This window comes from Drosophila hydei, unplaced genomic scaffold (genome assembly GCF_003285905.1).
Source record: "Drosophila hydei strain 15085-1641.00,03,60 unplaced genomic scaffold, DhydRS2 tig00000060-arrow-pilon, whole genome shotgun sequence".
Taxonomy (NCBI): Eukaryota; Metazoa; Arthropoda; class Insecta; order Diptera; family Drosophilidae; genus Drosophila; species Drosophila hydei.
Window position 1 is genome coordinate 4,616,702 of NW_022045656.1, and position 14,633 is coordinate 4,631,334.

Sequence of the window (14,633 nt, forward strand, 5' to 3'; positions counted from 1 at the left end):
TGTGATAGTTAAGTGAACTGTTAAAGCCCACCGGTTGCGACAGCAAAGGCTATAAAACTGCTGTTTTCGCTTGGAAAACGGAAAAAGTAGCTTAAAGTAAATTTTACCAAGCTGTCAAACTAACTTCATTTGCCTGCTTAATGTTGAGCTCGTGAAAATTGAAAATTGAAAATTGACTTAAGCACGACTGCAGCAATTTGTTGTCATCTCTAAAATCCGTTTTGCTTGCTCAATTTGCAGGCACTTGCCGCTTGTGAAAGGGTCTGTTATGCATTGCACGGGGCAGCCTCCATGCAAAGTCAATGCCAATGTCAAGGATGCAGAATTCAGGCAAACAATAGAAACGAGCCTGAATGGCGGCGCCCATTTGGCTGCCTGGCGTCCAGGGTCAAATAGTAACAACAGCAGCAGCAGCAGCAGCTAGTTGAAGGCTATGACTGAATAAATTATGATGCTTAAATGTTAAATGTGAAGTAGAATATGAGAGATCGTGTATATATATATCTATTTAATATGTAAGCTATATGCTTGAATATAGCTAAGGCAACGCGCTGGAACAGACAGAAGCAGGCTTATGTGAAGACAGCAAATTTGTCAATTATAATACCGATAGAAAATATGAATTTTAGTAGATTTTCATACAGAAGGTGAACAGATAGCACTTCTGCGCAAGGGTTCAGAGTATTTTCTAGTCGGCTACTCCCGACTACTCGTCATACATGAAGTCAAGAATGATTGAAAGGACAATTCTATGCAGAGTTCGGGAAGTCCTCACCATTACCCACTGAGTGTGTTTTACTATTGGAATCTTTGTGAATCTTTTTTAAAGAAATACTATTTAATTTATTATATGATTGACTTCGTACTTTATATTATATTAAAAACATCAAAAATACATAAATTTTCAGCTGGAAATATTGAGATAACAAAATATATAGTTAGAGACAGCGACATGCCTTAACGTGAAGTGTGCCACACCCCTTATCAGTGGCATTTTTGCGAGTGCTTAAGGTCTGTACGGTCTATTTAGGCGTATGCGTCATATATGTCGCCTCTCGCACTTTATCAGCGGCCCACGCTCCAGTCTGTCCGTCTGTCTATTTCTGTCTGTTTGATGTAAAAATATCAAATTGTTGCGTCACGATTCGAGCATTTTCCATAGCCATTGACATTTAACGACAGGACAAAAATGTTTTTCCCTTTTCTCAGATATATATATATATATATAATTTATATGTATCCGAAACGTGCCAAAATGTTTAAGGCAAAAAGTACGGCTTGCACATGTCAGAGACGTTGCTTCACTACTCACGCTATTTTATTGTTATATTCCGGCGATATCACCGTCCTGGTCTTACACTATCCGTGCCAATTGCAACGCGAACGTCACTTGTATCTAGAGTACGTCATTTCAGTGCAAGTTCTTGTTTTAGCCATGAATCTAATGCACTTGTGCTAGACAGCTTAAAGAGCTTAGAGCTTGTCAATTAAGCCACTGACTTTTGTGCAGTGTCCGTCTTGCTAATAAAAATAATACTGTCGTTGGTGTAGTCAGGTCTTAAAATGTAAAAAATATTTGGATACGCCCATTAAAGGCGTGAATAATCGGGAAACGGTATATATTTTTGAACTCAAAGCTAGAAACATTTGTATATATACTATATATATGTAGAGCACTCCCATTTGGAAATATACAGTAAATATATATATTAATACATAAGCTCAGAGCGTGGCAAACCAGAAGAAGCCATATCTCCTTTACTTTAGACCCCTCTTAAAATTGACCAATTATTAAACTATTCAGATTAGCCAGTTACGACAGTTTCAAAGGTCCCATACCTATATAATATATATGTTTATAATCTCAGCTCTAATGACCCTGGCAATGGAAAATGCTGTGATTAATTTGAAAGCTATATTTAGTCATTAGCTGTCCGTCAAAATAAAACCCGTTATGGAATCTGCCGCCTGTAGCTGATATCAGTTTTGCCCAACATGTAGATAGGGTCCGGCGTATAGAACTGCACACACCTATAGAAAGCTGTATTGCCGATAAGATGCGAACGATAAGGAACAGATCGCCACTTAACAAACAGCTGTTTTTTCCCTGTCTATGTCTCTTGCCTTGGCCGACAATTTAATTAGTTGACTTCGATAACCATTGGGCAAGTCAGCGCGGAAGCTTCAGAGGCGTAGAGAGGGCATAGGAGGTGTTCCATTGACTTCCGCAAGTAAATATTTGCAGCAACATTTTTATTGGACAAACAATTGGAGAGGAAAAAACAATTTGTAAGCGATTTGTACAATAATATATAATCTTGACAATAATTTCTTAGAATTGTTGTATGTTCAAATTTTAATATTTGTTATATTTTTGCTGCATTTTCCCAAGCAAATGTACATAAAAAGGTAATAAAGGCTTTCTGATAAGATGTCAAGTAGTTTTATTAATTGAGATTAGCACTTTTTTAATCAGAGTTTTAACTGCATATTTTTGTAAGCTTTGTATTGACCAAAGTCTGTTAAAATACATAACCTCTATCTAGTTCAAACTGGATAATGCGGATATATCTAGCATTTGCAAAACCCAGGACTTGTCTTCTATATTTGCGTTGGCCACCGCTCTTAGGCTGCGAGTAAAGAGTATTGCAGAAAAAGTATCTGAGTGCGGAGAGCGCAGCTGTTAAAAAGTATCTGAGAGCGCACACAGTTGTACATGTGTTGCTACTCGGACACACAGCTTCGACTTTGGGAAACGAACAAGTGCTGCGCGGCTATATGGTTGTCACGCTCGCACTCACACATAAAGGTTGGGTCGTTGGCACTAGTCGAAGCGACGCTTCTAGCACTAACTGCCTGGTAAAACATCTGAAATATATTTTGCATTCAGTTCAGCCCCTCAACTCGCTCGGAACGGACGTGTCCAACGCTTAACACTGGTAAATTGTGATAAAGTGCAGTCGCGCAAAATAAGCCTAAATCACGCCTGTGAGAAAATCAAATTTAATTGAGAAGCTAAAATTGTATATGTACTACATATATGTATGTGTATATGCAAACATAAGTGCAAAGCAGAAGCTAAAGTGTAACTGTGCTGGTATCCCCCACCCAGTCTCTGTGTCTGAGCGAGTATATATTTATATATATGCACGTTAGTGTGTGTGTGTGCTTTGTACAACACAGAAATTTTCACATATAAATTCGATGTGGAAAATTGAATTAAGAAATTCTGTGTGTCCATGCAAATGAATGAAAATTGAATTAAGAATTTATTACAAATAATTAAAAAACTGCAGAACTGTGCAAAGTGTATCAGTAAAGGTAAATTATTTTTTTTTTTTTTTTTTTTTTTTTTTTTTTTTTCGTTTTTATTTCTTTATTTTGTTGCAGCTTATTGTCTTAGACTCTATAGCGCATTTAGCTCTAAACCTTAACTAATGGGAGGGCAGATATGCCAATTATTCTGCACTTGTAGCTACTATCTTAATTAGTTCTAATATTGTCTAGAGGATGCAATCTCTTCAGTCTTCGCCTATTGTTGTTTATAGCCAGGTTGCTTGCGAGATGGTTAGGATGCGCTGCAAGTCTGTCCGCGTATCTTGAACTGTGTCGCCCAATGAGTTCAGCAACTGTGGGAATTGCTAAATCCCTATGTAAGACTGAGTTTCTTACAAACCAGCTGGCTCCAGTCCATCTGCGTAGTGCTTTATTCTGCAGGGTCTGAATTTTGTTCCTTGTAGTCTTCGCCGAGGAGCCCCATAGAGAGATACCATATACGAAGGTTGGGACAACTATTGCCTTGTAGATGGCGGCCTTGCTGCTGTAAGACAACTTGCTTGAAGCTCTCAGCATCCAGTCGAGGGTTTTTAGCTTGCTTTTGCATTTTGAGGTTACTTGACTTATGTGCGCTTTAAAAGTCAGCCTTCTGTCAAGAGTGATACCAAGGTACTTTACTTTTGAGGCTTTGGGAATAGTGGGCCCCAATGCAACGCTTGGGCAATCTCCTCTTCTAGTGGCGAAGGTAGTATGTACAGACTTTTGTGCATTAATGGTGATACACCACCGTTTTGCCCAGCGTCCGAAAGAGTCCAGATATTTTTGTAGTGAGTCTGAAGCTTCTTGCGCAGATACGTGACGTGATAAGATGGCGGTGTCATCTGCATAGGTCGCTATGAGTACTGCATCTGTACTTCCTATATTTGGCTCGGGAGTTGGCATATCTCCTGTGAATAAAGTATAAAGTGTTGGGCCTAGAACACTACCCTGTGGTACTCCAGCCATAATTGGTCTAGTCAAGGATACTGTTTGCCCCCTTGACACTTGGAAGGTTCTTCCAATAAGGTATGAGGATAGCAACGCGAAAAATGGGGCTGGAAGGGTGGTCCTCACTTTCTGCAGCAGTCCCAGGTGCCAAACTCGATCAAACGCCTGTTTGATGTCTAAAAAGACGGCAGAGCAGTACATCTTTTCTTCAAAGGCTCCAAGGATATGGTGCACAACTCTGTGAACCTGTTCCGGTGTTCCATGCTGTCTCCTGAAGCCAAACTGATGGTTTGGAATGGCCTCCTGGCGTCCCAGATGTGTCAGTACTCGTTCCAGAAATATTCTTTCGAATATTTTGGAGAGTACTGGCAACAGGCTAATTGGTCTGTACGACTCAATTTCTCCCACGGGTTTGCCAGGCTTAGGAATCATCACAATCACGGCGCGCTTCCAGCAGGCTGGAAAGTGCCGGATGCGGAGCATGGCGTTGTACACCATAGTTATGTAGTCTATGGTGGAGTCAGGCAGTGCTCTAAGGACTCTGCCGTTTATTAGATCATATCCAGGGGATTTTTTTGCCTTCACTCTTCTGATGTGTTCAAGAACCTCTTCTTTTGTACATCCAGTTATCTGGTCTTCAGCTGGGAGGGGCGAGAGAACGATGTCTTCTGTTGCTTCGATTTCTGAGGCCTCTGCGGTAATCACCGGCGTGAATTGGTCTTGAAGGTGGTTTGCAAAAGCCTCAGCTTGAGCTTCGTCTCCAATGTGCCAGGAACCAGAAATGCTCCGAATGGGATGACGTCGTATTGGCTGCCGTTTGAGCTTTCTTGTAAATTTCCATAATTGAAACTCTGCGTCAGTGGGCGATTCAGCTCGTACCAGCGCATCGCTGATACACCTCTTTTGAAGCAGGGCGAGAGCAGCTTTAAGATGCCTCGTGGCTTCGTTGTACATGGATTTGGCATCAGGCGTGCGTAATCTTAACCAGCGTCTCCTGGCCCATCTTTTGTGTATTAGTAGGTGTTGGGCCTCCAAGGTGAGGGGGATGTTGTACGGAGACTGTTGTCTTGTTTGGCAAGATGGTGGGGCGGCTTGGTGCGCAGCTTTGACTATTTCTTCCTGCAGTTTGTTTGCTGCGTAGTCCACGTCTTCAGGAGTGTTAAGTTCCATTTCTATGTGCAAAGAGTAATGGAGCTCGCGCCTAAAGACTCCTAAATCTGATCCTGCTGGCAGTAGTTGTTTCCTAATGGGCAAGGGCTGTGGCTGCGCGTGGATTGTGACTATTAGTGGCAGGTGGTCAGAGGATAGGTCCAAGGATTCTTCAATGGTCAATTGCCGGTCACAGATGCCTTTGTAGACAGCGAAGTCGATTGCCGAGGGCCTGTGTCCATTAATTGGGTAACGGGTGGGGGCTCCAGTCGCCAATATGCTGAATTGTAAGTTTTGAATCGCCTCAAATATGACTTCTCCGCGACGATTCGCACTATTGCTTCCCCAAAATGGGTGCCATCCATTCCAGTCGCCGCCGATGAGGGTCTTATTCAACCTTTGGCCTAGAACCTGTTCCATGTGATGATCACACAGACCAGTGTTTGGCGGAAGATAAATTGACGCAACTTCGATCGCTCCAATAGACGTAGGCAGGGTGATGGCTGAGACCTGCATTGTTGCGTTGCAAATTGGCAGTAAAGGTGTATGCGGTATTGTTGCTCGTATGAGGATTGAGGATCCACCAAAGCAGTTTGCTCCTTCACCATGAGCCTGATAGTGTTCGTATCCGAAAATTTGTGTAGTGGGGCACTCATGAGTTTCTGTTATTAACATTATATCTATGTTTTCTTGTGAGAGAAACGCAGCCAGTTCCTGAGTCTTGTTTCTCAGGCCATTGGCGTTCCAGATACCCACACGTAAAGCCATTATTTGTAGGCAAGCTTGGTTATGATGGCCATTAAACTGTTTAGCATGGTTGCTTGTTGGGATTGTACTTCTCGCATCGCTTTGAGCTCGGCATTAATTGCGTCAAACTGACGTTGTTGTTGCTGAAGCATTTCAGTGAACAAAGTGTCACTTGTGGTATTCTTATTTGACGGTCCACCTCTAGCGGCCTGTGCGTAAGAAACACCACTAATAGGCGTTGCAAAGCTCGTGGCTTGGGTAATGCTCCGGGGCCTTGTAATTTCGGAAGCAGTACTCGGACCCGTAGACGGTGTTTGTGTGGGACTCCTTTTTTGTGCTGGGGATTGCAATTTGCGCAACCGCTTGTATACTTGGCAGCCCTTATAGTTGGCTGGGTGCTGTAACTCACAGTGCACACAAGTTGGTGCCTGGTCCTTTTCGCGGGTGCAGTCTTTGGATGCGTGTTTCCCGGCGCAACGCACACATCTGGGAGCTTTGTGGCAGTAGCGTTGTGTGTGTCCAAATTCTTGACAGCGATGGCATTGTGTCAGGTCGTTGTATCTTCTTGGCAGTTCCACTGTGCAGCGTTGCCTGCAGACAACTCGAATGTCCAAAATTTCTTTGTTGTTGGGGGCCTGAGCCACGTCAACAAAAAATATATTTAGCGGTGTTTTGTCCATACGGCTCAGTGGGTTGTGCACATTTGTAATTGTGTGGCCTTTGGTTTCCAATTCCTTTTTAATTAGTGTTGTATCAGTGCTGGAGTGAAGCCCTTTGAACACGACTCTATATGGTTTGTCCTCCTTAAGCTGGTAGCAGTGGAACTCCAATTCCAGCTTAGTAAAGTGGTCTATAACTCTGCGATAGTCCTCACTGCATTGGGTTAATACACCTATGTTATTCTTCTTTGGCTTAATTACGTATGATTTAGCATCAATTACTTTATCTATTATCTGTTGAAGTAGGGCCACAGACTTGATGTTTGGACACCATATGGGGGGCGGACGAGGTTTCGGAGTAGTTTGCTGGTCGGTCAATACTGGGGCTTCTGGAGCTACAGGTGATTCGCTGTAGTCTTCATCTTCTTCTACGAGCAGTGAAAATCGATTTTCTGATATTAATGCTGCATTGCTGGTGCTTGGTTCGTCGAAGATGAGCCTTTTCTTGATGGTTTTTGGTGAATTTGGCTGTTTACGTTTCGTGTTTTTGTTGTTAGTGATGCCTTGCACGGAGGCGATATCTATTTTTGAGTTTATTGGCATGATGGAGGCTTGCCTATTTGCCATCACAACGTTAAGCTGGGCTTGCATTTCTGCATTTACCTTTACAGCTGTAGCGAGGTTATTGACATTAGATGTCATCGCGGATTGTGCTTTTGAGTGCAGGCGCACTCGCGCCAAGCGACGAAATTTCGTAAATTGCAATTAAAGCAATTGAGTTACGCGGAAGCAAGCGATAAGAAAACGCTGCGTGTGCGGTTTTTGTTGCTGTTGCGTTGAAGAATGCACCGCAAAGTTCTATTTTTAGAACTCTGCAGCAGTAGAGCTTAAGCGAAGGCTGTTCGAATTCACGTCTTTACAGGTCGAACGACTGATCGCGATTGATGAAAGGTAAATTATTATTTTATTGAACTGAAGCCAAAAACGTTTAGAAATTTTTTTCGGTTGCGTGCCCTTTGCAAATGTGATTGTATGCGTGTGCGTTGTGTGATTGCATGCGCTGGTATTAGTAAACTTTTTTTTTTTTTTTTTTTTTTTTTTTTTTTTATCTTTATTTTGTTGCAGCTTATTGTCTTAGACTCTATAGCGCATTTAGCTCTAAACCTTAACTAATGGGAGGGCAGATATGCCAATTATTCTGCACTTGTAGCTACTATCTTAATTAGTTCTAATATTGTCTAGAGGATGCAATCTCTTCAGTCTTCGCCTATTGTTGTTTATAGCCAGGTTGCTTGCGAGATGGTTAGGATGCGCTGCAAGTCTGTCCGCGTATCTTGAACTGTGTCGCCCAATGAGTTCAGCAACTGTGGGAATTGCTAAATCCCTATGTAAGACTGAGTTTCTTACAAACCAGCTGGCTCCAGTCCATCTGCGTAGTGCTTTATTCTGCAGGGTCTGAATTTTGTTCCTTGTAGTCTTCGCCGAGGAGCCCCATAGAGAGATACCATATACGAAGGTTGGGACAACTATTGCCTTGTAGATGGCGGCCTTGCTGCTGTAAGACAACTTGCTTGAAGCTCTCAGCATCCAGTCGAGGGTTTTTAGCTTGCTTTTGCATTTTGAGGTTACTTGACTTATGTGCGCTTTAAAAGTCAGCCTTCTGTCAAGAGTGATACCAAGGTACTTTACTTTTGAGGCTTTGGGAATAGTGGGCCCCAATGCAACGCTTGGGCAATCTCCTCTTCTAGTGGCGAAGGTAGTATGTACAGACTTTTGTGCATTAATGGTGATACACCACCGTTTTGCCCAGCGTCCGAAAGAGTCCAGATATTTTTGTAGTGAGTCTGAAGCTTCTTGCGCAGATACGTGACGTGATAAGATGGCGGTGTCATCTGCATAGGTCGCTATGAGTACTGCATCTGTACTTCCTATATTTGGCTCGGGAGTTGGCATATCTCCTGTGAATAAAGTATAAAGTGTTGGGCCTAGAACACTACCCTGTGGTACTCCAGCCATAATTGGTCTAGTCAAGGATACTGCTTGCCCCCTTGACACTTGGAAGGTTCTTCCAATAAGGTATGAGGATAGCAACGCGAAAAATGGGGCTGGAAGGGTGGTCCTCACTTTCTGCAGCAGTCCCAGGTGCCAAACTCGATCAAACGCCTGTTTGATGTCTAAAAAGACGGCAGAGCAGTACATCTTTTCTTCAAAGGCTCCAAGGATATGGTGCACAACTCTGTGAACCTGTTCCGGTGTTCCATGCTGTCTCCTGAAGCCAAACTGATGGTTTGGAATGGCCTCCTGGCGTCCCAGATGTGTCAGTACTCGTTCCAGAAATATTCTTTCGAATATTTTGGAGAGTACTGGCAACAGGCTAATTGGTCTGTACGACTCAATTTCTCCCACGGGTTTGCCAGGCTTAGGAATCATCACAATCACGGCGCGCTTCCAGCAGGCTGGAAAGTGCCGGATGCGGAGCATGGCGTTGTACACCATAGTTATGTAGTCTATGGTGGAGTCAGGCAGTGCTCTAAGGACTCTGCCGTTTATTAGATCATATCCAGGGGATTTTTTTGCCTTCACTCTTCTGATGTGTTCAAGAACCTCTTCTTTTGTACATCCAGTTATCTGGTCTTCAGCTGGGAGGGGCGAGAGAACGATGTCTTCTGTTGCTTCGATTTCTGAGGCCTCTGCGGTAATCACCGGCGTGAATTGGTCTTGAAGGTGGTTTGCAAAAGCCTCAGCTTGAGCTTCGTCACCAATGTGCCAGGAACCAGAAATGCTCCGAATGGGATGTCGACGTATTGGCTGCCGTTTGAGCTTTCTTGTAAATTTCCATAATTGAAACTCTGCGTCAGTGGGCGATTCAGCTCGTACCAGCGCATCGCTGATACACCTCTTTTGAAGCAGGGCGAGAGCAGCTTTAAGATGCCTCGTGGCTTCGTTGTACGTGGATTTGGCATCAGGCGTGCGTAATCTTAACCAGCGTCTCCTGGCCCATCTTTTGTGTATTAGTAGGTGTTGGGCCTCCAAGGTGAGGGGGATGTTGTACGGAGACTGTTGTCTTGTTTGGCAAGATGGTGGGGCGGCTTGGTGCGCAGCTTTGACTATTTCTTCCTGCAGTTTGTTTGCTGCGTAGTCCACGTCTTCAGGAGTGTTAAGTTCCATTTCTATGTGCAAAGAGTAATGGAGCTCGCGCCTAAAGACTCCTAAATCTGATCCTGCTGGCAGTAGTTGTTTCCTAATGGGCAAGGGCTGTGGCTGCGCGTGGATTGTGACTATTAGTGGCAGGTGGTCAGAGGATAGGTCCAAGGATTCTTCAATGGTCAATTGCCGGTCACAGATGCCTTTGTAGACAGCGAAGTCGATTGCCGAGGGCCTGTGTCCATTAATTGGGTAACGGGTGGGGGCTCCAGTCGCCAATATGCTGAATTGTAAGTTTTGAATCGCCTCAAATATGACTTCTCCGCGACGATTCGCACTATTGCTTCCCCAAAATGGGTGCCATCCATTCCAGTCGCCGCCGATGAGGGTCTTATTCAACCTTTGGCCTAGAACCTGTTCCATGTGATGATCACACAGACCAGTGTTTGGCGGAAGATAAATTGACGCAACTTCGATCGCTCCAATAGACGTAGGCAGGGTGATGGCTGAGACCTGCATTGTTGCGTTGCAAATTGACAGTAAAGGTGTATGCGGTATTGTTGCTCGTATGAGGATTGAGGATCCACCAAAGCAGTTTGCTCCTTCACCATGAGCCTGATAGTGTTCGTATCCGAAAATTTGTGTAGTGGGGCACTCATGAGTTTCTGTTATTAACATTATATCTATGTTTTCTTGTGAGAGAAACGCAGCCAGTTCCTGAGTCTTGTTTCTCAGGCCATTGGCGTTCCAGATACCCACACGTAAAGCCATTATTTGTAGGCAAGCTTGGTTATGATGGCCATTAAACTGTTTAGCATGGTTGCTTGTTGGGATTGTACTTCTCGCATCGCTTTGAGCTCGGCATTAATTGCGTCAAACTGACGTTGTTGTTGCTGAAGCATTTCAGTGAACAAAGTGTCACTTGTGGTATTCTTATTTGACGGTCCACCTCTAGCGGCCTGTGCGTAAGAAACACCACTAATAGGCGTTGCAAAGCTCGTGGCTTGGGTAATGCTCCGGGGCCTTGTAATTTCGGAAGCAGTACTCGGACCCGTAGACGGTGTTTGTGTGGGACTCCTTTTTTGTGCTGGGGATTGCAATTTGCGCAACCGCTTGTATACTTGGCAGCCCTTATAGTTGGCTGGGTGCTGTAACTCACAGTGCACACAAGTTGGTGCCTGGTCCTTTTCGCGGGTGCAGTCTTTGGATGCGTGTTTCCCGGCGCAACGCACACACCTGGGAGCTTTGTGGCAGTAGCGTTGTGTGTGTCCAAATTCTTGACAGCGATGGCATTGTGTCAGGTCGTTGTATCTTCTTGGCAGTTCCACTGTGCAGCGTTGCCTGCAGACAACTCGAATGTCCAAAATTTCTTTGTTGTTGGGGGCCTGAGCCACGTCAACAAAAAATATATTTAGCGGTGTTTTGTCCATACGGCTCAGTGGGTTGTGCACATTTGTAATTGTGTGGCCTTTGGTTTCCAATTCCTTTTTAATTAGTGTTGTATCAGTGCTGGAGTGAAGCCCTTTGAACACGACTCTATATGGTTTGTCCTCCTTAAGCTGGTAGCAGTGGAACTCCAATTCCAGCTTAGTAAAGTGGTCTATAACTCTGCGATAGTCCTCACTGCATTGGGTTAATACACCTATGTTATTCTTCTTTGGCTTAATTACGTATGATTTAGCATCAATTACTTTATCTATTATCTGTTGAAGTAGGGCCACAGACTTGATGTTTGGACACCATATGGGGGGCGGACGAGGTTTCGGTGTAGTTTGCTGGTCGGTCAATACTGGGGCTTCTGGAGCTACAGGTGATTCGCTGTAGTCTTCATCTTCTTCTACGAGCAGTGAAAATCGATTTTCTGATATTAATGCTGCATTGCTGGTGCTTGGTTCGTCGAAGATGAGCCTTTTCTTGATGGTTTTTGGTGAATTTGGCTGTTTACGTTTCGTGTTTTTGTTGTTAGTGATGCCTTGCACGGAGGCGATATCTATTTTTGAGTTTATTGGCATGATGGAGGCTTGCCTATTTGCCATCACAACGTTAAGCTGGGCTTGCATTTCTGCATTTACCTTTACAGCTGTAGCGCGGTCATTGACATTAGATGTCATCGCGGATTGTGCTTTTGAGTGCAGGCGCACTCGCGCCAAGCGACGAAATTTCGTAAATTGCAATTAAAGCAATTGAGTTACGCGGAAGCAAGCGATAAGAAAACGCTGCGTGTGCGGTTTTTGTTGCTGTTGCGTTGAAGAATGCACCGCAAAGTTCTATTTTTAGAACTCTGCAGCAGTAGAGCTTAAGCGAAGGCTGTTCGAATTCACGTCTTTACAGGTCGAACGACTGATCGCGATTGTGATTAGTAAACTTTATTTAATTTTTTTTGATGTGTGCTGTAAAAATAGCAAGTAAAGAGCAGGCGGCGGTGATGGGAAAAAATGGGCAGCAACGACCACGCAATGTGAAGAGCAGTCAAAAGAGTGGCAGCCTGACGAAAGAGAATGAGTGTAGGAGACGAGACGAGAGCAATAGAGACAGAAAGAAAGAGAGTGAGAGCAGCAGCGACGCGAAACAGTCAGTTCAAAAGGCGTTTTTTCTTATTTGTTTCTTTTTATGGTCGGCCGCTGTTGCTGCTGCTTCGCTATTTGTCTTGATCTTTTGTTTTGAATAGGGTTATTTCCATAGTTGTTGTGACTATTGTGTTGTTGCTATGAGTACGTGTTTTATATCTGCTCTTCAACTGCTGCTTTTGTCGTCATAGTCATCGAAATCGTCACCGACATCGACATCGGTTTTTGTTTTTAATTTTTTTTTTTTTTATTTTTTTTACTGTAGCCAGTTCCACGTAAACTTTACTGTTCCACAGCTGCTTTTTGTTTTGATATGAGAAATCTATAATCAAGCGAGCATGAGTCTGATTGTGCCTGTGTGTGTATGTTGTTGTTGGTGTGCATAAATTATTAACACATTTTGTTGACTTGAAACTCGTTTCAATTTTACGTCTCCCGCCGCTGCAGCTGCCAAAAAAAAACAATCCATGTAAATTATGCGCATTTCGTCGAATTCCCTCTTTAAAACACATTTATAAATATATATATATATATATATATATATATAGAAAATATATATATAGAAATATTATTATGTGATCATCAGACAAATTTGTTTTCAATCGCTCCAAAACTCTAAATATGCATGACTAACAACTGTATTATAAATGTATAATTCGCACACTTAATGCAGTTTCTTCTGTTTTGTACTCGCTATATTTTTATCACATTCGCTTTGTAGCCATATATGGCTTTCTTTTCCTACATTTTAATGCGTAGTAAAGATTAAGTATGTTAAAACACGTATACATACACGCATACACAATGTATAGTTAAGTATTCAAAGATATATTCAATGTTTTCCTGGTTGCTTGTTCCAATTGAATTGTCTGATAAGATATGTCAATTCATTAGAACATCTGGAAGTCAGTCGTACGGGAATTTCCTTTTTTTATAACATCTTAATTAATATTCAACTTGTATCTGTATTTCCTTTTTACCTCTACCGTGTAGCTTATATTTGCCATATTCACCTCGTTATTCCATTCAGTTGTTTCTATGTGCTCTTCATTATTATTGTTTTTTTCACTCCTCCTTCATCTCATAATTCGCTCTCATTTGTCAGCGTCTGTTATCAACAGTCACACACACATAGATTTATGAGAACTTATACATATGCATATACAAACATAACTGCGGACTAGGGCAGGCCTTTTTTAGCACGCGTTCTAATTTCAAAATTTTCCTCTTTACATGCACTCTGCGTTTGCAGCGATAAATGAATTAGGCGTTGATTTACATGCATGCGCATGTTTATAGGTACACAGATGCAGGTACATCATGTATGTTTTCACTTCTGGACTTAAGTAAACAAACTTTCGGATCATTCGATTTTTCAATGATAGCTCAATGCGTGGAGGAGCTGTAGCCTTAACGTGGAATATTTAGTAATGTGCTAAATGAATTTAATAAATATTTACTCAACAATTTGCACAAAATTTCGTATCAGTTTGAGTGGCCTGAATGCGAGAAGAACTGGGTGCCAACTAAATGGAAATATTGAATATGCGCCAAGGCAATTTTGATTAATTTGTGTAAATTTTCTACCCTCAACATAAATACATAATACGAAATTCCAAACGCGATAAACAAGCATTCTTTGGTGCCAGAAATACGTGTCTATGCTGGAAAGCAAAGCTAGTCGCAGTCTATACGAATGTAAATACATAAATAAAGCAAACTTTGGTACATAATATGCCATTTACATAGATATCTATTTTATCTATAAGTAATCTAACATTTCAGTAACGGAATTACAGCAGTAGTTCACCAAAGAGAGCTTTCACTGTAATATATTCCACGCAGCTATATAAGTATATATTTCTGTATGTTTGTTTGTATAGATATATATATATATATATATATATATATGTGCGATTTGTTGTCGCTTTGTTGTCATTGCTGCCGGACACTCAGATTTGCGTTGTTCTTCTTTTTGCGTTTGAATGTTAACAATAATTAAAATGCCAATGTTTTTGTTTTTAGTTGCTTTTGTTACCATTTAAAGTGGGGCTTGTAATTAATTAACTGTTTGTGTGTAGGCTCACTTGGCATGGCTATAGAC

General features: G+C 42.4%; 1 protein-coding gene across 4 annotated transcripts in view; it reads left to right on the forward strand.

Moving 5' to 3' along the window:
- Positions 1–14,633, forward strand: part of LOC111594201 — a 38,251-nt gene that overhangs the window by 12,241 nt on the left and 11,377 nt on the right. For 2 of the 4 annotated variants that reach the window (XR_002751104.2, XM_023307401.2), the window contains exon 1: positions 2,903–3,321. The exons of 1 other annotated variant lie outside the window; for it this stretch is intronic. The gene's annotated coding sequence lies outside the window, so the exon portion shown is untranslated. Of the gene's footprint in view, positions 1–2,897; positions 3,322–14,633 lie in introns of those variants that run through there. One more of the 4 variants, XM_023307419.2, reaches the window with a different exon arrangement.